This window comes from Chenopodium quinoa, unplaced genomic scaffold, assembly GCF_001683475.1.
Source record: "Chenopodium quinoa cultivar QQ74 unplaced genomic scaffold, ASM168347v1, whole genome shotgun sequence".
In the NCBI taxonomy this organism is placed as follows: Eukaryota; Viridiplantae; Streptophyta; class Magnoliopsida; order Caryophyllales; family Amaranthaceae; genus Chenopodium; species Chenopodium quinoa.
In genome coordinates, this window is record NW_018745082.1 from 28,831 (window position 1) to 50,412 (window position 21,582).

The following is a 21,582-nucleotide window of genomic DNA, read 5'->3' on the forward strand; positions in this document are numbered from 1 at the left end:
CAACTCAAGAGGAATTTAATGAACTTAGGATTCATTTGACTAACGTGACTGAGACTTTAAAGGCTTTAACCCTCAAGATCGATGATCCCGTAAACAACAACAAATGAACCTCATGCAAGAAAGTTTGAGGAAGCTATCTAGGGACTATAAATTTCAAGGCATGAGTCCACAAGGGGTCTCGCTGGACAAGGAACTTCTTCCACATAAGTTCAACGCCACTAACATCCCTAAATTCAAGGCAACAGATAACCCTTACTTCCATTTAAGAGCTTTTGAAACTATAATGAGCATTAAGATAATCGATAAGAAGGTTTCCCCTTCTCTGTTCCCACTATCTCTCGAAACCGTTTGTCAACAATGGTTCTTTTCTCTCGAGAAAGATAAGACCTCTACCTGGGAGTCAATAACAAACGCTTTCATATATAGATATAAGTGCAACATCCAAAACGAAACAGACCACAGACAACTTGAGATGTTAAAACAAAAAGAAAACGAAGGGTTCACGTCTTTCTTCAATAGATGGAGGGAAACTTCCGCTAATATGGTCAAGGCTCCTACCAAAAAAGAATCTGTGAGGATGTTTATCAAGAATCTCCAAGGGAAGTATTCAAAGCACTTAAAGTACCAACATAATTTGAATACTTTCAAGGCTGTGTATAATATAGGCATTGATATTGAAGATGACCTTCTAAAAGATAATAGTGTGAGAGGAAAGAAGAGCGACCATCCTTCTTCTTCCTCTCCCATTAATGAAGTACATGCCACGAACGCCTCTCAACCACGAATCCAAAGGTCAAAAAGAGTGTTTAATTCACTTGGTATGAGTTATAAAATGGCTTTCGAGAAGCTACATCACAAAGGACTAGTCATGCCCATAGGGCCCATCAAAGATCCATATCCAAAAGCCAGGCCACCTAAGTGGGACCCTAATAAGCACTACAAATATCACCAAGGAAAGGGTCACGACACTGAGGAGTGTTGGAAACTCAAAGAAGCTATTCAAGATCTAATCGATGTCAGTGAAGCTTCCGAGATTCTAGCCATCGAAGATGACCAATCATCCTTCGATCCATCACTTCTTATCACACCTGTAGGAGAGCCCATGATCGAGACAGCTTATATGACCTCTCTCGATGAAGTGGCCATGATTGGGGAGGATGAAAGTCTTTTCTTAGATAATACCAGGGAAGACTCGTCAAGTCTAAAAGAGGACGTTCGAAAATTGCAAGCGTTGACATGCTCTTGAATGTGGTAGAAGGATTAGCAAATCGGGTAATGGCCATCGAACAAAATTCTCGCCAAGAATTTAATGAAGAACTCAATGCTCCTAAGCCACAGGCAAAACAGACTATTGAAGAATACACACCAATAGGAATGACTTACAATGAAGCTTTTGACTGTCTTCACGATCAAGATCTTATCCACCCCATTGGTCCCAGTCAAGACCCTCCGCCTGAAAAACGATTTCCCAATTGGAATCCAAATTCTTATTGTCGATACCATAGAGGTCGTGGTCACACCACCAAAGTATGTCTCGCCCTCAAAGATCGTGTTCAAGATCTCATTGATTCAAATCTTCTTCATGTTCCTCTGTGCGACAAGAAGGCCAAGATCAGTGATAATAGTAACAGTGGTTGTAAAGGGAAGAAGAACGACTATCCTTCTTCTTCCGAAAACACCTACTCTAGTAATAGTGTTGGTACTTTCGACCTTAGTGAGATCCTAGCCATGGGTAATCGACTGAGAAAGGATTTCACCCCCATTGGGATTAGCTACGATAATGCTTTCGATCGACTCCATGCCAAAGGACTCATTACTCCAATTGGACCTATTCCGGATCCCCGACTTGAGAAAAGATCGCTTAGTTGGAATCCAGATGAACACTGCAAGTACCATCAAGGTAGGGGTCATGCTACTGAGAGCTGTTGGAAGCTAAAGGAAGCTATCTAACATTTGATTGATAAAAACAAGCTTCCCATACCTCCTGTTAACAAGAAGAGCGAGTGATGATAAAGGAAAAAACACAAGACAAGAGGCGAGCTTCAACGAAAAGATTTCTTGACCACTTTTTCTATTTCTTTTTCTTTTTCCTTTCCCCAATAAGTCTAGCATTGGCACCTTTTCTTTTCCCTTAGATGAATTTTGTAGATTCTTTTCCCTTTTTTTTAATAAAATGAGCATTTATTTCCTTATATATGATCATCACATTGCATTGCATTAAAAAAATAAAAAAAAAATCCATGGCGAATTAAGCACAAGGTATACCAATGATTTAAGGCACCCCTTGTAGCCATATCATATTACCTTTCACCCTTCAATTATACATCCTTTCTTCATAAACCACTTTGGGCCTCGTCTAACGATAAACCTTTCTTTTTTCCAACCTACATCTATCAAACCTTGGGATGGGACAGTGTGCAACTAATACAATTCTAAAGAAAGCTTGAGCAAATTCAAAAGATTAAAATAGCAAAAATAAGCAAAAGCAAAAAAATAAATAAAAGTGTACAAAAGGGCAAGTGTTCCAATGTCTTTGATATCAAAATATCTTCGATAAGAACACGTCTCATATTGCGTCTCTTATCGAGTGCTCGGTACCGTGCCTGAGAAACATGAATGCCAAGGGAGTGATAGACCACATGATCGGGATCGCCCACACTTCCAAAAATAAAATAAATGCTAAAGCAAAAAAGAGCTAAAAAAGAGTTAAAATCCTCAAGCATAAAAATATAAATATTCCAAAAGCAAGGTTGCACACCTTGGGGGCTTACCTAGGGTCTTGAGCCTTTTATCCCCTTCTTCTTCAAACTTTAGCCTAACCACGTTACAACACTTAAAAAGACCTTTTTGAGGTATACATACAATTGTGCGAGGTTCGGCTAGAGCTACGTTCGGCCTGATTCCTAACGGATACGTAGGCAACCTCACATCGAGGTGCGGCCGTAATAAACATGCATTCATATTCACATTCACACACTTGCACCATGATCATATCAAGGGATTTCCTATGCTCATCCCTATTCACCTAGAGCTAGACTTGGGGGCTTGATCCCTATATCATTAGCTTACCTAGCCTAAGAGTCACCATTATTTGACTCTTCTAATAATAATATTTTTCCACACACTTAGCCTATGTGGCCTAGCTTTAGTATCACTTTCACACACCGCACAGATACATGACCAAATATAATTCCCTTAGGAACCCTTTGTCATGAAATCTTAACATAACGATGAAGCATTCCTTATCACATCACTCATAATTGTCATTACATAGAAGTATGAAGTGCTTAGCCTCCGTGCCTAAGTTACCCAAATTCTTTCATCATTGAGTCAACCATTGAGATAGCCTAGGATGGATTAATCCTTGCACCTTGAGAGACAGTATCAAACAACATTTGACTAAGCTCATTCAACATGCAAAACTTCACTTCGCTTCTTCTTTTTCACGTGTTTCTTTTTTGGGAGAAAGTCGGTACTCTCCACAAAAATGACGGAAACTTTTTGCTTTTTTGCATTTTCGAGTCGCTTAATCAACACTATGCACACACGGGTCATGAGTCTAACACATGTGTCATTTCGTTTCGAGTCGAGCCAACCTCGAGTCAATCATATCGAGTCAAGTTTATATCTTGAATCGTGTCATCACAATGAGTCATTGGCTCATCACGAAAACACCGACATACTAGTTTTAGCGGAAGCAAAGTTCAGGCGAGCTTTAGAGATCGACAAACGTTGGTCATTGGAAATTTTTCTTCAAAATATTATCGCAACAAACGCTCAAGTACCAGAGCTCTATTGTTCAGAGACGCGTGAACATCTCCATGAAGCTCTTTTGCTCCAGAGGCGCGTGGGCATATCATTCAAAAGCTCTTTGTTCAAAGACGCGGGGACATGTCATCAAAGATCTCCTATTTACAAACTCTTTTGCTTAGAGACGCGTGGGCATCATATTATCAAGCTCTTTATTCAGAGACGCGTAGACATATCCAAAAAAAGAAAAGAAGCTCTTTGTTCAGAGGCGCGTGAACATATAAAAAAAAAGCTCATTGTTTAGAGACGAGTGAACATCGAAACAGCAAGGTGTCGTTCCCTATATTGCGGAGAGTTGTCACAAACAACTGTAGGTAATTTTAGGCAAAGTTGTCTTCGATCGTGTTCCCTTAGGCATGGAAGATGGTCAATGCGGACGAGGATTGTTTCGAGAGAAATAATCTTCGATAGTATTCCCTTGGACGTGGAGTATTATCAATGCGGATGAGGATTGTTTCGAGAGAAATAATCTTCGATAGTATTCCCTTGGACGTGGAATATTATCAAAGCGGAGAGGATCGTTTCAGGCTAAGCAATCTTCTAATTTGGAAGCAGTTACAGGCGTAGCAGTTTTCAAGCGGGATGGCATTCTCTAGCTTGCAGGAGGTCATCAAAACAACAGTAAAGCGACAGCAAATCGGTTACTTTTAGAGACGTGTGCTCGACGGTGCAAGATACGCGTTTCTTAATTCATTTATCTGTTTAACTAATGCTAGTTTTGCAGGTATCGGCGTTACAAGAATGATTTAGGATCGCAGAACTTTCTGAATCATTCTCCGTCCCTATCGATACTTTGGATTTCATTTTTTGAAACTCGTGTTTCTCCAAACTCAGTCAAAGTGGGGGCTTCTTTAGACACCCATTTGTGTTTCCCCAAAACCAAACCAAGTGATGAGTACCTTTCACGTCGAATCATAATCGAATGAAGCGAAAGTGTGGAAAGTCTAGTGTTGCGGAAAGTTTTAATTTCTTTTCTCTTCTCTCTGTTTTTGAAAACTTATTTTAAGAAATCAGCCAATCTAGTTTGGTTGGTCCATGATACGGGTCCAATAGTAGTGTAGTTGGATGGGGCTTGACAAGAGCTTTCCAACGTTATATTATAAGCCCAATTTTGATGAATATTGAGGAAGTTATGGCCAATTTACTAAAATGGGCCCGGTTCGAACTTTATATGCGGCCCAATGAACTAGGGGAGGGCCTAATATGATTTATCATTCTAATATGATTCATCATTCTTTTCATTCCTAATTCAATTAACATTGATAAATTGACTTTTGTTGACTTTTCAGAGTTTTAATTAAAATTAAAAAGCATTTTCAACGAAAAGATACGATTTCATCCTCTAATACGACAAACTTATCTGATTTTCGAAAACACGTCAAAAACAGGCCTGGCGCCTGACTCCAGGCATTGGCGCCTGGAACTAGGCCTAGCGCCAGCCATTGGCGCCTGGTGTTAGCCATTGGCGCCTGGCGCCAATTAGCTGGTGCTGGCGCCAGCTCTGTTTTGCGTGCGCCAACCTCTTTTTTCGTGCGCCAAGTGCTCTATTTTGATATTTTATCTTTTTGGCTGATTTCTCTATAAATAACGTATTAAAAACTCCGTTTTCATTAACCAATTTTCACGAATTCTCATCAACAATCAGTTTTCATTCGCAATTTTTAATCCTCTAATTCTCTCTTAATTCATTAATCTTTCTTCTCTAAACTTTGTTTTCATATACAAAATTCCGCATTCGCAAGATCTAGAAACACCTAGCCATATTCGAAGTTGCCTTCGCCCTAGACGTGAAAGGTTTAATTTATGAGGGTTTGGTCCCAAATCTCTCTTTCAATTATTTAATTTAATTGTTTTTATTATTATTTTCCTTGAAGTAACTAACGTGTGTATTTTTTTATTAGAAAGAGGTACGAGGCATCAAAGTAAGTGATTTAATGGTTTTCATTGATGTTATGATGTAGAAATCATGTTTATATTGTTATTTTGATATTCCTAGTATCATGTCTAGGGTATTTTAATCCCATTCCTAAACCAATTAAGATTAATTACAAGATTCTATAAGTTTCTAAAAGATCCTAATTATCCTTTTTGAAAAGATAAGATTAAAGAGTTTGAAATTGAATAAAACCCCTTTTTTTATAAAGTCCTAATTTTATCCGAATTGAAAGACATTCAAAGATAGCCAGATATTATTTTTCTGCCTCATAGTTTTTATCCAAATTTTATATGGTTAGATTACCCTTGAAATTATCTTTCGAATGATATATTATTCATCATTTCCGAGCTATAACGGAAAAGATATGAATAAAATGTCAAACTCTATCCAAAACTGACACCGTCTCACTATTTTGGCCATATCATTTATTCTACAAAATATTTTAATCTGATTCTAATTGGATTAGAAATTAGACTTCAAGAGATTTACAACAATATCTTATTCATCTTATTCCAATTTTTGGATCAAAAGATATGATAAAAACAAAAACTGCAAAAACTGCTATCAATCGAGTTTTATTCCGATTTAATTCGGATCTTATCTTGTTTTTTCGACCCTTCTTTTTTCTCTATAAATAGAGGTCATATCACCCTATTTTCAATGATCAACAAGCTTGATCATAAAATAATTCTCTTCTCCCTCTTTAGCCTAAATACTAGCCATCCTATTTTCTCAAAATACTTCCCCTAATTAAGCATTCCAAGAGTTCATACAATACCCAAAGTTCTATACTTAAACCAAGGCGTGAAAGGTATAATTTACTGAGGGTTTGGACCAAATCAACTCTACTTTAATTTAATTTTCGATTTCATTTATATTGTTATTGAAGTTACTAACAATTTATTCATGATGTAGCAATTTAAAGGAACGCGCGGGATGTGAGTAATTAATTAATTTAATTACTCTTTTTTTTTTAATATTGCTAGCATCATGATTAGCTTATTTTATTATTTGATTTGATTAACAATTTTTTGTTAAATTGTTTCCAATATTAATGTTTATTCTATTATATTTATTATGATCACCATATTGCATGTTAAAGGGAATATGTAATTGAAAATCACGCCTAATAAGATAATTTGGACAACCGGTTTAGGTTCCTTTTGAATCTTGTTATTAAATCAAGTGATCACAATATTTTAGAATTATATGTTGCATTAATATTAAACCAATTTATCTTAATAATAGTTTGGAGCAAATTGAATATTTTGTTTGTATGCCTTTGAGATCACAGAAATCACTTTTTACTATAAGAATCGAGTACAGGCCAATACGGGTGAATGTGACTCCATGACTCACTTCGTACCATCATCCCCGATCTTCCTTTCGTGGTTCCGAACCATATGGAGTTAGTAATCTCATGGATTATGAATGGGGTGTAACCTTCACGGGTCAATCGTTGTTGCCTTCGTTGTCCCTTAATCGTAGTTGCCTTAAATGATCCGTGAACGGTTTACAAGTTCCTTAAAAAACATGTCGCCGGCTCCCTAATTTCTTTGTCCCTAATCGTATTATGTCAATTCCCACTTCCTATGTGTGCCAAGTAGTTACAGGCGTAGCAGGTTTCAAGCGGGATGACATTCTCTAGCTTGTAGGAGGTCATCAAAACAACATTAAAGCGGCAGCAAATCGGTTACTTTTAGAGACGTGTGCTCGACGGTGCAAGATACGTGTTTCTTAACTCATTTATCTGTTTAACTAATCCTAGTTTTGCAGGTATTGGCGTTACAAGAATGATTTAGGATCGCAGAACGTTCAGAATCATTCTCCGTCCCTATCGATACTTTGGCTTTCGTTTTTTGAAACTCGCGTTTCTCCAAACTCAGTCAAAGTGGGGATTTCTGTAGACACCCATTTGTGTCTCCCCAAAACCAAACCCAGTGATGAGTACCTTTCATGTCGAATCATAATCGAATGAAGCGAAAGTGTGAAAAGTCTAGTAATGCGGAAAGTTTTATTTTCTTTTCTCTTCTCTCTGTTTTTGAAAACTTATTTTAAGAAAACAGCCAATCCAGTTTGGTTGGTCCATGATACGGGTCCAATAGTAGTGTAGTTGGATGGGGCTTGACAAGAGCTTACCAACGATATATTATAAGCCCAATTCCGATGAATATTGAGCAAGTTATGGCCAATTTACTAAACTGGGCCCAGTTCGAACTTTATATGCGGCCCAATGATCTAGGGGAGGGCCTAATATGATTTGTCATTCCTAATGCAATTAGGAGTGGTTTTAGTGTTTTAGATTCTTCTAGAAGGTTCTTTTCATTCCTAATTCAATTAGCATTGACAAATTAAATTTTTTTGACTTTTCAGAGTTTTAATTAAAATCAAAAAGCATTTTCGAGGAAAAGATACGATTCTATCCTCCAGTACGGCAAACTTATCTGATTTTCAAAAATGCGTCAAAAACAGGCCTGGCGCCTGACTCCAGGCAATGGCGCCTGGCGCCAACAATTGGCGCCTGGTGCTAGCCATTGGTGCCTGGCGTCAATTAGCTGGTGCTGGCGCCAGCTCTGTTTTGCGTGCGCCAACCTCTTTTTTCGTGTGCTGATATACGTGTTTTATACAATGGTTTTCCCCGGTTTTACTTAGTAATTTTATATGGTTTTGAGCTCTACGGAGCCATTTCTTGCTAACAATCTCTTCTTTAGTGTATTCGATTGTTTTAGTAAGCTTTTCAGGAATATGAAGCGTTTCTAGGCAATTGGACGTGTTTTTAGTAGATTCGGAAGAGTTGATAGCCAAGAACTGCAATTTATGTGGAGTGCCCGACCGGGCATGGCTTGCCCGGGCAGACCGGGCAATGAAGAGTTCACAGGAAGAAGCCCAATTCTGAACGGTGCAACGCGCGCCCGATCGGGCAGGCTTCGCCCGGTCAGACCGGGCGATGAAGAAGTCAAGTTATGAAGATGCAATTCTGGAAACGTGTTACGCGCGCCCGACCGGGCGAGGTTCGCCCGGTCTGACCGGGCAAAGAAGGAAAACTGTCGTATTTTACGCAGCCTTCCTCCGCCCGATCGGGCGAGGTTTGCCCGGTCTGACCGGGCGATGTTCAAGATTGCGCGATTTCAGCTATTTCCGAATTTCTATCTTTTGAGGGTATAAATACCCTTTTGTAATTAACTTTTAAAGGGAGTTTTTTTCATTAGTTTTTCTCCTTAAGCCCTAGAAAACTCTCAAGAACCCTAGTTTTATTTCCTTTAAGCAATTTCAATCTTTTAATCCCAGATTAATCAATTGTTCATCAACAATTTGAGTTCTTTCAATTGGAGTAATTGGTATTTATCTTACTTCACTCTTTTCTGATATTCACTGTTCTCTAAATATGTTTTCTTTACTGTTTCTTGTTTTTGAACTTGATTTTGATTTTATTATGATGTGTGAGTAGTTTCCTTAATCCGGGATCTTGCTAAGCCCGATTATGATTGATGTATAAAGTAGATCTTTAAATTCCCCAATAATAATCCCAATTGACATGCTTAATTGATTGTGTTTATGCCAATACTAGATTAGGAATAATTAGTATTGTTATCATCCCTTTGTTCTTATTGCAACGGAAGTTGGGTATTAACGGGATTAGGTTATTCCAATTAAGGGTTTGAAGATCATCACGGAAGTAGATGATTGAATAATTAGGAATCTAGGCATGGTGTTTAATGTCCCTTATTCGCTTGATTCCACGGAAGTAGGCTTGATAGTTAATTTGGGAAGCCATTGATAACTTGGAAGAGACCTTTGGTATTATTATTAGGGATTGCTTTTCTTCTTGTCAATTGATTTATATATTGGGGGTAGATTTATTAGTTTATCAATCATAATCGTGGTAATGCTTGATCTTGGATGCTTTAGTTTATTGATTAATATTTCCTCTAGTTAATTGTGTTATTTAATATATTAGTTGATTATTATCATCCATTATTGATTGGTGACGTGCTTAGTGATTAATTGAGTCTGATTAATTGAATGAACCATAGTCTCTTGGGATTCGATCCTTACTTGCCCTACTACACAGTTAGAAGGAATAGTTAGGTTATTTTTGTTAGGTACGCGATAAGCCTATCAAATTTTGGCGCCGTTGCCGGGGACTAACGGTTTCATATTGATTTTCCGTGATTCGTTTTTACTAAGCGTTGTTTGTTGCTTCGGCTATTGCCTCCTGTGTTTTTGATGTTCTTTGCCTAGTTCTTTGTTGTATGCAAACACGTTGCTCAGGGTCAGACGACTTAGTGCCTCTCGATTCAGAAATTGAAGCGACTGCAAGAAGACGAAGAAGTAGAAGAAGAGCAGGTAACAGAAATATGGAAGACCAAGCAACAAAGTCTCTTTTGGAGTACGGTATCCCTGACACAACAACCGGACTCCTTTCTAGCATTGTTAGACCACCTATCACCGCTCAGAATTTTGAATTGAAACCGCAGTTTATTCAATTCATATCCAATGATTCATTTGCTGGCACACCTCTTGATTGCCCAGTGAATCATATAGATGGTTTCTTGGAAAAGTGTGACACTATGAAGCTGAATGGTGTTACAGATGATGCTCTTAGACTTCGCCTTTTTCCATTCTCATTACGGGATAGGGCGAAGGAATGGTTAAGAGATGAGGGTTCTGGTTCCTTTGATACATGGGATAAACTAGTAAAAGCTTTTCTGGTCAAGTTCTTGGGACAAGAAAAGACTGCAAGATTAAGGAACGAGCTATCCACTTTCAGGCAATCAGATGAAGAATCCTTATATGACGCATGGAGGAGATTCAAGAGATTACAGAGACAGTGCCCTCATCATGGCATACCTGAATGGATGTTAATCCAAACCTTTTATAACGGTCTAACCCATGAATTCCGGATCTATATCGACGCCGCATCTGGAGGCTCCCTTTTAACTAAAAATCCAACCGAAGCAAAGGAGCTGGTTGAGAAGATGTCAGCCAATGACAACTATCACCCAGGCGGCCGAAATAGTGTCAAGAAAGGAGGTAAATTAGATGTTGATGCTCTAACTCTTTTAACTAGTTCTGTGCAGGCACTTTCAAGCAAGTTCGATAGATTACAAACTGGATCTTCTAATAATGTGCTAGAAACTTGTCAAATGTGTAATACTCAAGGTCACATCGCACCTAATTGCCCACGAAATTCGAATGAGGTATCAATTGAGGAAGCCAATGCCTTCTACAATTCCAACCCTAAAAGACCATACGATCCCCATTCTAATACTTATAATGAAGGTTGGAAGAATCACCCAAATTTCTCATACAAAAACACCCAGGCTCAGCAAAATCCACCTCCGCCCCCACCTCGAAACAACAATTATAATCCACCTGGTTTTCAACCAAGACCACCCCTAGTACAACAACCCATGCAACCTATGCAACCACTCCCTCAAAAATCCAATCTCGAACTAATGATGGAGAACTTCATCAACACCACAAATAATTCCATCCAACAGTTACAAGCCCAGAATAAGCTCATGGAAAATCAAATAAGCCAACTTGCTCATCAAGTCGGCCAATCTTCAAAAACACCAGGTACGTTTCCTGGCCAAACAGAGCAACCACAAAAGGGGCACATGAATGCTGTAATTTTAAGGAGTGGAAAACAGTTGGAAGACCTTCCCGTAAGGGAACCATCAACGATAGATATTGAGGGAATGAGTGAAAAACAGGGGATTTTGCAAAATTCTTCTTCGCCCGGTCAGACCGGGCAATGTCCGCCCGATCGGGCGCGAGAAGCAGTCGACGAAAAACAGGGGACTGTGCGAATTTCTTCTTCGCCCGGTCAGACCGGGCAAGGTCCGCCCGATCGGGCGCAAGAAGAAATTCCAGACAAACAGAAGAACATAAGCAGCTCTTCTTCGCCCGGTCAGACCGGGCAATCACTGCCCGACCGGGCGGGAGATCCAGACAGCCTAATTCCAAGGAATGATGTTCAAGAAAAGCCACGGGAACCGATCCCACCTCTCGCCCCATACATGCCAAGAGTCCCTTTCCCACAGAGGTTAGCCCAGGCTAAGTTAGAGAAAAAGTACGGTAAATTTCTAGACATCCTTAAGAAACTTCACATTAATATACCGTTCTTGGATGCAATTTCTGAAATGCCTTCTTATGCAAAATTTTTGAAAGACATGCTATCTAACAAGAAGAAGCTTGCAGAGAATGCTACTGTTTCTCTAACTGCAGAATGTAGTGCCATTCTGCAAAACACTCTTCCTAAGAAACTAGGTGATCCAGGCAGCTATTCAATCCCAGTGAAGCTCGGAGATATAGAGATCAATAGAGCGCTATGCGATCTTGGTGCAAGTGTAAGCCTTATGCCGCTCTCCATCTGCGAAAAGCTTCAAATGGGTGAGCTAAAGCCTACAAGGATATCTCTGCAACTTGCAGACAGGTCAGTTAAATTTCCCCTCGGTATACTTGAAGATGTTCCATTGCGAGTTGGTAAATTCTTTATTCCATGTGATTTTGTTGTTATGGAAATGGAAGAAGATGCCCATGTCCCTATTATTCTTGGTAGACCATTCTTAGCTACTGCAGGTGCAATTATTGACATGAAGAATGGGAAAATAACATTTGAAGTAGGGGATGAGAAAATGGAGTATTCATTACTGAATGCTATGGGAAATCCGTCTATGGGTGAGACTATTTGTCAAGTGGATGTCCTCGATGATCTACAACAAGAACAACTTCCCCTGATCAAAAAGGAAGATGCTCTTGAAACGGTGTTGATAGGGAGTATCCATGATGAAGATTGGGAAGTAAGGGAGTACACGAGGCTACTAGAAGACGCAAAAGCTAATCCAATCATCGCTCCAGTCAAGGAAGTCCTTAGTACATCGAGTGTTGGGGAGAGTTCGACGCCTCCCGAGGTAGAGTTGAAACCCCTTCCATCTAATCTTAAATATGCATATCTTGGTCCTAAAAATACATACCCTGTTATTGTTAATGCTGAGCTTAATAACATTGAATTAGAGAAACTTCTCGCTGTTTTAAGAAAATATAGAAATGTTATTGGGTATACCATTGATGATATCAAGGGTATTAATCCCTCTTTTTGTATGCATAAGATCATTCTTGAGGACGATCATGCCTCCTCTAGAGAACCTCAAAGAAGGCTAAATCCAACTATGATGGAGGTAGTCAAGAAAGAGGTTCTCAAATTGCTTGCTGCAGGAATAATCTACCCTATCTCAGATAGTAAGTGGGTTAGTCCTGTACAAGTAGTACCAAAGAAAGGAGGTATGACAGTTGTCAAGAATGACAAAGGCGAGCCTGTTGCCACAAGAACTGTTACAGGGTGGCGGATGTGCATTGATTACAGAAAATTAAATAAAGCCACCCGTAAAGATCATTTCCCCTTGCCTTTCATTGATCAAATGCTCGAACGATTGGCTAACCATTCCTTTTTCTGTTACTTGGATGGATATTCCGGTTTTTTTCAAATCCCCATCCGCCCTTGTGATCAGGAAAAGACTACATTCACATGTCCATATGGCACCTTCGCATATCGCAGAATGCCATTCGGACTGTGTAATGCCCCAGCCACGTTCCAACGGTGTATGATGGCTATTTTCTCAGGTCTCATAGAAAATTCTATGGAAGTTTTTATGGATGATTTTTCTGTTTATGGTTCATCTTTCGATATTTGCCTTGATAATCTAACAAAGGTGCTCCATAGATGCCAGGATGTCAATCTGATATTGAACTGGGAGAAGTGCCATTTTATGGTACAACAGGGAATCGTTTTAGGCCATGTAGTTTCAAACAAAGGGATTGAGGTGGACAAAGCCAAAGTAGAGGTAATAGAGAAACTTCCCCCTCCAAATTCTGTGAAAGAAGGAGAGCAAGTCCTTCTATTCAATTCAAGGTTGAAACTATTCCCAGGGAAACTCAGGTCAAGATGGTCGGGCCCTTTCACGGTCTACAAAGCATATCCTTATGGCACCATTGAATTATGGAACAACACCGGGGGCACCTTCAAAGTCAATGGACAAAGGGTGAAGCACTATCGAACGGGAGATCCTATTGAAGAGTAGTCAGATATCACGTTCTCTTCCCCACCACAAACTCAATGAGGATGAATACGGTCAAGCTAATGACCTTCTAAACAAGCGCTTGCGGGAGGCAACCCGATTCTTTTTTTTTTTTTTTTTTTTTTTTTCTTTTCCTTAGTATTTTATACTTTATCTTTCAGTTTATGTCTGTGTTATGCTGTTTTACAGAGAGTATCAAGCTAAGCACGAAGTGGGATGTCAAGAGAGCAGTCAAAGATCGAGTTACCGCGTTTTTGCTCTTCGCCCGGGCAGACCGGGCAAATTCCGCCCGATCGGGCGCGAGAAACAAAGAGCCAAAAAGAGAATATGAAGTTAAGCTTTTCTCCGCCCGATCAGACCGGGCAATGTCCGCCCGATCGGGCGCGAGAAACAAAGAGCCAGAAAGAGAATATGAAGCTAAGCTTTACTCCGCCCGATCAGACCGGGCAATGTCTGCCCGATCGGGCGCGAGTAGCAGAATCTGAAAAAAAAAAAAAAAAAAAAAAAAAAAAAAAAAAAAAAAAAAAAAAAAAAAAAAAAAAAAAAGTCCAGTCTCCTTCGCCCGGTCAGACCGGGCAAAGAGCGCCCGATCGGGCGCGACGGAATCCTGCGGGCTTATATTAGGGATTTCAGCGTCTTCTTTTCTTCTCCGCTTCCTTTTGAGGAGCCGTCGAGATTCCTATGCTCTCCTTAAGCTGCAATGAGGCCATTGCCGCATTTAGCTTGGGGGAGTTGCTTCGTACATGTGGTATTCTCTCTCCTTATCTCTCTTATCTTTCTTGTTTTATTTTAGTGTAGTTATTTTAGTTGTTTTTATCTTAAAAAAAAAAAAAAACATACAAAAAATACGATCCAATGAATAATAAATCATGCTTCCCTGTGCCCCATTCATGAAAATTGTTTTAATTCTTGGTATATGATGACGAGTATTGTGGATAGGTTAGCCATGATTTGATGTTTGATTACTTGGATGTCTTAACATGAGTCAATTTTGCCCAACTACTTGTGAATATAGTGCTTGACTAGTTGATTTGGTTAGGAATGTGTGTTAGTTCCTGGTATGTCAATGAAGTTGAGTATTGGTTTATAACTTTGAGTAATGTTTGCATGACTCATTAATATGCACATTGAGGAGGACGAAGGCATTTGTTCCTCTAGGTGGCTTTCAGACGATATTAGATACATTTGTTCCCTTCTTGCTACCCATGTTGTTGCTTGTGCCCTTTTATTGTTTATTTTGCCACATTACAAGCCTATTTAAGCCCCATTGGTTACTAGTCCCAAGCTTGGCTTGGGGGAGCTAATAGTGAGTGAGGTGAGGGAGTTGTAGTGTGCATGTAATCTGCACAATTTTGGGTGGATTTGTGAAGTTTTTATTTGTTCTTATTGTTGTGGATTGAAAAAATTGAAAATTTATTGGAAATTTTAAGTGTTGGAAATTTTAAGTGTTGGAAATTTTTAATATAATTGGATGTTTGGTGAATTTTTGGTAGAGTTGAGTTGTGTTGGAGATGATTTGGTCATTAATTCATTTTGACCTTGGTTTTATTTATTAGGATTTTGGCTCCCTTAAGCATAGCTTTACTCTTACATTTTCCCAAATATTTCCTACCTTTTATCCTAGCCTTACATTACAAGCTTTGAAGACCTTCTGACCTTTGTGCATAGAGTTGTGTGAATGTGAAATTAGTTGTTTTCCAATGCAAAGAATGATTTGATATATTTCGAGTCGACTGCTAGGTTGAGTGCTTGTTTTCTTTAAACACACGAGTGCGTGAGTTTGGGAGGGCATTGTTCACATTTAAAGGAGTTGGATGGAGAGCGATCGAGTATATCTTTTACTCGCCACATAAATGAGAGTTGAGTGTGTGAACACTAGTCTTGAATTCTATATGCTCTTGTGGTTTGCTCTATTTGACTATTGTCAGACAGGATGAGTAGTCAGATGGATTTGATTGGTTGACTTTGATGCATAACTGTCGAGTTTACCTTTAATCGTATTTATTGATTTGAATTGCTTTTGGGGTGAAGTATTGATTTATTTATTCATTGCTTTGCTTAGGGACAAGCAAAGGTTTAGCTTGGGGGAATTTGATATACGTGTTTTATACAATGGTTTTCCCCGGTTTTACTTAGTAATTTTATATGGTTTTGAGCTCTACGGAGCCATTTCTTGCTAACAATCTCTTCTTTAGTGTATTCGATTGTTTTAGTAAGCTTTTCAGGAATATGAAGCGTTTCTAGGCAATTGGACGTGTTTTTAGTAGATTCGGAAGAGTTGATAGCCAAGAACTGCAATTTATGTGGAGTGCCCGACCGGGCATGGCTTGCCCGGGCAGACCGGGCAATGAAGAGTTCACAGGAAGAAGCCCAATTCTGAACGGTGCAACGCGCGCCCGATCGGGCAGGCTTCGCCCGGTCAGACCGGGCGATGAAGAAGTCAAGTTATGAAGATGCAATTCTGGAAACGTGTTACGCGCGCCCGACCGGGCGAGGTTCGCCCGGTCTGACCGGGCAAAGAAGGAAAACTGTCGTATTTTACGCAGCCTTCCTCCGCCCGATCGGGCGAGGTTTGCCCGGTCTGACCGGGCGATGTTCAAGATTGCGCGATTTCAGCTATTTCCGAATTTCTATCTTTTGAGGGTATAAATACCCTTTTGTAATTAACTTTTAAAGGGAGTTTTTTTCATTAGTTTTTCTCCTTAAGCCCTAGAAAACTCTCAAGAACCCTAGTTTTATTTCCTTTAAGCAATTTCAATCTTTTAATCCCAGATTAATCAATTGTTCATCAACAATTTGAGTTCTTTCAATTGGAGTAATTGGTATTTATCTTACTTCACTCTTTTCTGATATTCACTGTTCTCTAAATATGTTTTCTTTACTGTTTCTTGTTTTTGAACTTGATTTTGATTTTATTATGATGTGTGAGTAGTTTCCTTAATCCGGGATCTTGCTAAGCCCGATTATGATTGATGTATAAAGTAGATCTTTAAATTCCCCAATAATAATCCCAATTGACATGCTTAATTGATTGTGTTTATGCCAATACTAGATTAGGAATAATTAGTATTGTTATCATCCCTTTGTTCTTATTGCAACGGAAGTTGGGTATTAACGGGATTAGGTTATTCCAATTAAGGGTTTGAAGATCATCACGGAAGTAGATGATTGAATAATTAGGAATCTAGGCATGGTGTTTAATGTCCCTTATTCGCTTGATTCCACGGAAGTAGGCTTGATAGTTAATTTGGGAAGCCATTGATAACTTGGAAGAGACCTTTGGTATTATTATTAGGGATTGCTTTTCTTCTTGTCAATTGATTTATATATTGGGGGTAGATTTATTAGTTTATCAATCATAATCGTGGTAATGCTTGATCTTGGATGCTTTAGTTTATTGATTAATATTTCCTCTAGTTAATTGTGTTATTTAATATATTAGTTGATTATTATCATCCATTATTGATTGGTGACGTGCTTAGTGATTAATTGAGTCTGATTAATTGAATGAACCATAGTCTCTTGGGATTCGATCCTTACTTGCCCTACTACACAGTTAGAAGGAATAGTTAGGTTATTTTTGTTAGGTACGCGATAAGCCTATCATGTGCCAAGTGCTCTGTTTTGATAGTTTATCTTTTTGGCTGATTTCTCTATAAATAATGTATTAAAAACTCCGTTTTCATTAACCAATTTTCACGAATTCTCATCAACAATAAGTTTTCATTCGCAATTTTTAATTCTCTAATTCTCTCTTAATTCATTCATCTTTCTTCTCTAAACTTTGTTTTCATATACAAAATTCCGCATTCGCAAGATCTAGAAACACCTAGCCATATTCGAAGTTGCCTTCGCCCTAAACGTGAAAAGTTTAACTTCTGAGGGTTTGGTCCCAAATCTCTCTTTCAATTATTTTATTTAATTGTTTTTATTATTATTTCCTTGAAGTTACTAACGTGTGTATTTTGTTATTAGAAAGAGGTACGAGGCATCAAAGTAAGTGCTTTAATGGTTTTCATTGATGTTATGATGTACAAATCATGTTTATATTGTTATTATGATATTCCTAGTATCATGTCTAGGGTATTTTTAATATTAAATATGATTGCTATGATGCCTTTTATTCTCTTCCTAATATTTATGATTGTTAGTATCATGTTAGGGCTAAAGATTTGATTTTTATCGCTTACTGACATGCTAGGGTTTGTTATTAATCTTGTTAGTATCATGCCTAGGATCTTGCTATTATTATTATGCTTTAACATGATTTATGATTATTTTTATAATTTTTTTGATAATGATTATAATTTTATTATTGCTATAATGATTATTATTATGAACATGATTATTATTATGATTAATATGATTGTTATTATGATGATTATTGTTATGATTATGATTATAATTATTATTTTGATGTTGCTTGATGATATTTGTTGTTATTGCTTGATCACACCTTTTATGCATGCTTAAAGGGAATTTGTACTTGTAATAACGCTTAATAAGATATTAATAATCTTGTTAGGGTTAATTTGATTATAATTTCAAGTGATCGCCAATAATAGATATATTTGTGCATTCATATTTAAACAACATAGATAAACAGGTTTAGGGTTAATCCTATTGATTGCATGTTAATTAAAAAGAGCACATGAATACGATCAGAATAAAGTAGAGGCCTATTATTAGGGCAGGTTCAATCTCTTTTAGGTTGGATTTGTACCTTTATCCTCGAACCCTTATTTGGTTCAAGACCTTTTGGAGTTGACGATCTCCTGTGAACGGTTTACAAGTTCTTAAAACTTGTTGGCGACTCTTTTGCTCTATCTTCTTCCCTTTTGGACGCCACCGTATTTTAGTGTATGATCACTGTGGGGTTCAAGCTAAGGGGATTAACGCTTGAAATTATTTCCTACAGTTTTTGGCGACTCCACTGGGGAGGATTTTTATTTTAATTCCTGAATTTGTTTCGGCACTGATTTAGAATGAGTGGATGAGACTCGAAAAGTTTTAAGTATTTCATGTGCGTAATTTTGATTAACATTATTGTCATATGCATAAAAAAGATCTCATTGGAAAGACCACCCGTAATGAGTTAAAAACATAGGATTTTACACGTAGGAAATTTGAGAAATAACTTTCACAACTAGGACTAAAATAACACCGCGCGAAACTGGAAAATTTTATCGAGCACAGAAAGCTGATGAGGCATGTGGAAAGTAGCGTCAGGGGCCAGAGCTTGGTGTCAGCATGTTAGTCGTAGCGCTAGACGCCAATATTGGCGCCAGGCGCTACAGTTAAACGCTGGCGCCAGTCTCTAATTGCTGGCGCCAATTTCCCTAATACCGAGCCAGAAATATGAGTTATAATTTCGACCGGTTTTTCGTATTGTTTGCTCGATCCTACTTCTTGATTGAATTTTTTCTCACTTTTCTGAAACCCATATGTGTTCTACATATGGGCATAAGCCTCTGGGAATTCATGCTCCATCTACCCGATTGAACGCTCCGTGCAACAAAGGGTACATCCGTGATGTTGAATTCACCAAACCATGGAAGCGAGTTTTTCTAAACTCGCGGTGTCCCATCCACTCGCGCCAACCCTTCACGGTTAGGCTTCCGCGCGGTGCATCTGGACAATTAACCATGGACCCTCTATTGACTAAACCATATCCCGAACTTTAGAAAACTAGAGCCATAGTTAGGTTGCAAACTCATTGCATCATATTGAGCCTACTTGACTAATTGTGCATTATTTGTTGTGCATATATTCTAGGAAATTTTAGAAAATAACACCAGGAAAAAACCCATATTTTGATTATAACACCACAAAATTTAAAAGTTTGATTATAACACCACCAAAAAACCAAAAAAATTGATTTCACCACCTCTTACTAACGTCATCCAAAAAACCGTTAGTAGGTCCCACTTAGTATACGTGTCAAGTATATACTGGATAAAAATAATAAAAAATAAAAAAAAATGAAAATCCTAACCCAGCCACCGCACTCACCACCGGCGCCATTCCACTTGCCCCCACCGCCGGTGCTAGTTCCCTCAGCTAACCACCCTCGACCGACCACCCTTGACCGACCACCTGAACGAGCACCACCCCGACCCTTAAACACCATACCCAGCTCAGCCCAGCCTCGATTCAATTTTATTTCTTGAAACGGGTTAGGGTTAAGGTGAGGGAGGTTTTTAGGTAATGTGGGTTGGGATTTCGATTTTCGACGAAAGCTCTAGGTAAGGAAGAAGATTTCGGCGACGATGGTGGTGACGTTGCCGAGGTAGCTGTTGGTGGCGTGATGTAGGAGTTCGGCGGCATGGGGTGGTTTTCGGGTTTGGACGTTTGGTGGTATGGGTTCAGCGGCGTGAGTGGTTTTCGGGGAGGGGGAAGGCGATATTCGGCGCCGTGGGGTGATTTTGGTTGGGGAAATGGGTGTCGCCGGTTTTGGTTGGGAAGATGGGTGTCGGTGGCGGCATGGGTTGTTGTGTCGGCGGCTGAAGCGAGGTGGCACCGGTGGTGGGGCTAGCTGGGTTAAATTATTTTTTTTCTTTTTTTTTATTTCATCTTTTTTAAGCTTGTAGGCTATTGATACGTATCAATTATGGTCCCCACTAACGGATTCCATCCAAGAATTCGTTAGGTGGTGTTAAAATCAGTTTTTGGTGTTTTCTTGTGGTGTTATAATCAAAATTTATTTTTTTGTGGTGTTATGAACAAAATTTATGTTTTTTTGTGGTGTTATTTTCTAAAATTTCCTATATTCTATATCTTCCTTAACCGTTTGTTTGACTTGTGTTAAGACTAAATAAACTGATTAATGACTAAAGGACTAAAATACCACAGTCTGTCAAGTTTAATGCATATACGTGAAGTCTTAACTTAGTCTTTGCTTGAGTCTAGTCACATAGTCTGGCCACATGGTCATGACACGAGTCTTCACATATCACTTACACTCACTAGTCTTAGCACACAATTTGAGTACACATCACCATGACCATGTCTTAGGTTCATGCATGAGTCGGTTTTTTTCCGTCATTTGAGTTGGGGGGTACATTCTATTCCTAATTCTTCATATCCCTCCACCTCCATCATCTTTTTCTTTTTTCACATTTTATTCCAATCTTTCTTCACTTCCTCCATCCATCGCATGTTGTGTAAAGTTTGAGTCAAATAATTAACGATGAATATCCCCAAATTCCTTTGCCACAGTACTTGGTCGAGGAGAGAAAGGCGATTAATTAAGGACAACCTCTTTATTCAAGTCTCGCTTTTTGATAAACCGATTCGTCAAAAGAGGAAGGCTAAAAAGATAATGGCAACTAAAGAGGAAGTTAATGAACTTAGGAGTCAATTCACTAACGTGACTGAGACGTTAAAGGCTTTAACCCCCAAGGTCAATGATCCCGTAAAACAACAACAAATGAACCTCATGCAAGAAAGTTTGAGGAAGCTATCTAGCAACTATAAATTTCAAGGCATGAGTTCACAAGGGGTCTCGCTGGACAAGGAACTTCTTCCACATAAGTTCAACGCCACTGACATCCCTAAATTCAAGGCAATTGATAACCCTTACTTCCATGTAAGAGCTTTTGAAACTATAATGAGCATTAAGGGTATCGATAAGAAGGTTTCCCCCTCTCTATTCCCACTATCTCTCGAAACCGTTTGTCAACAATGGTTCTTTTCACTCGAGAAAGAGAAGACCTCTACCTGGGAGTCAATAACAAACGCTTTCATAGATAG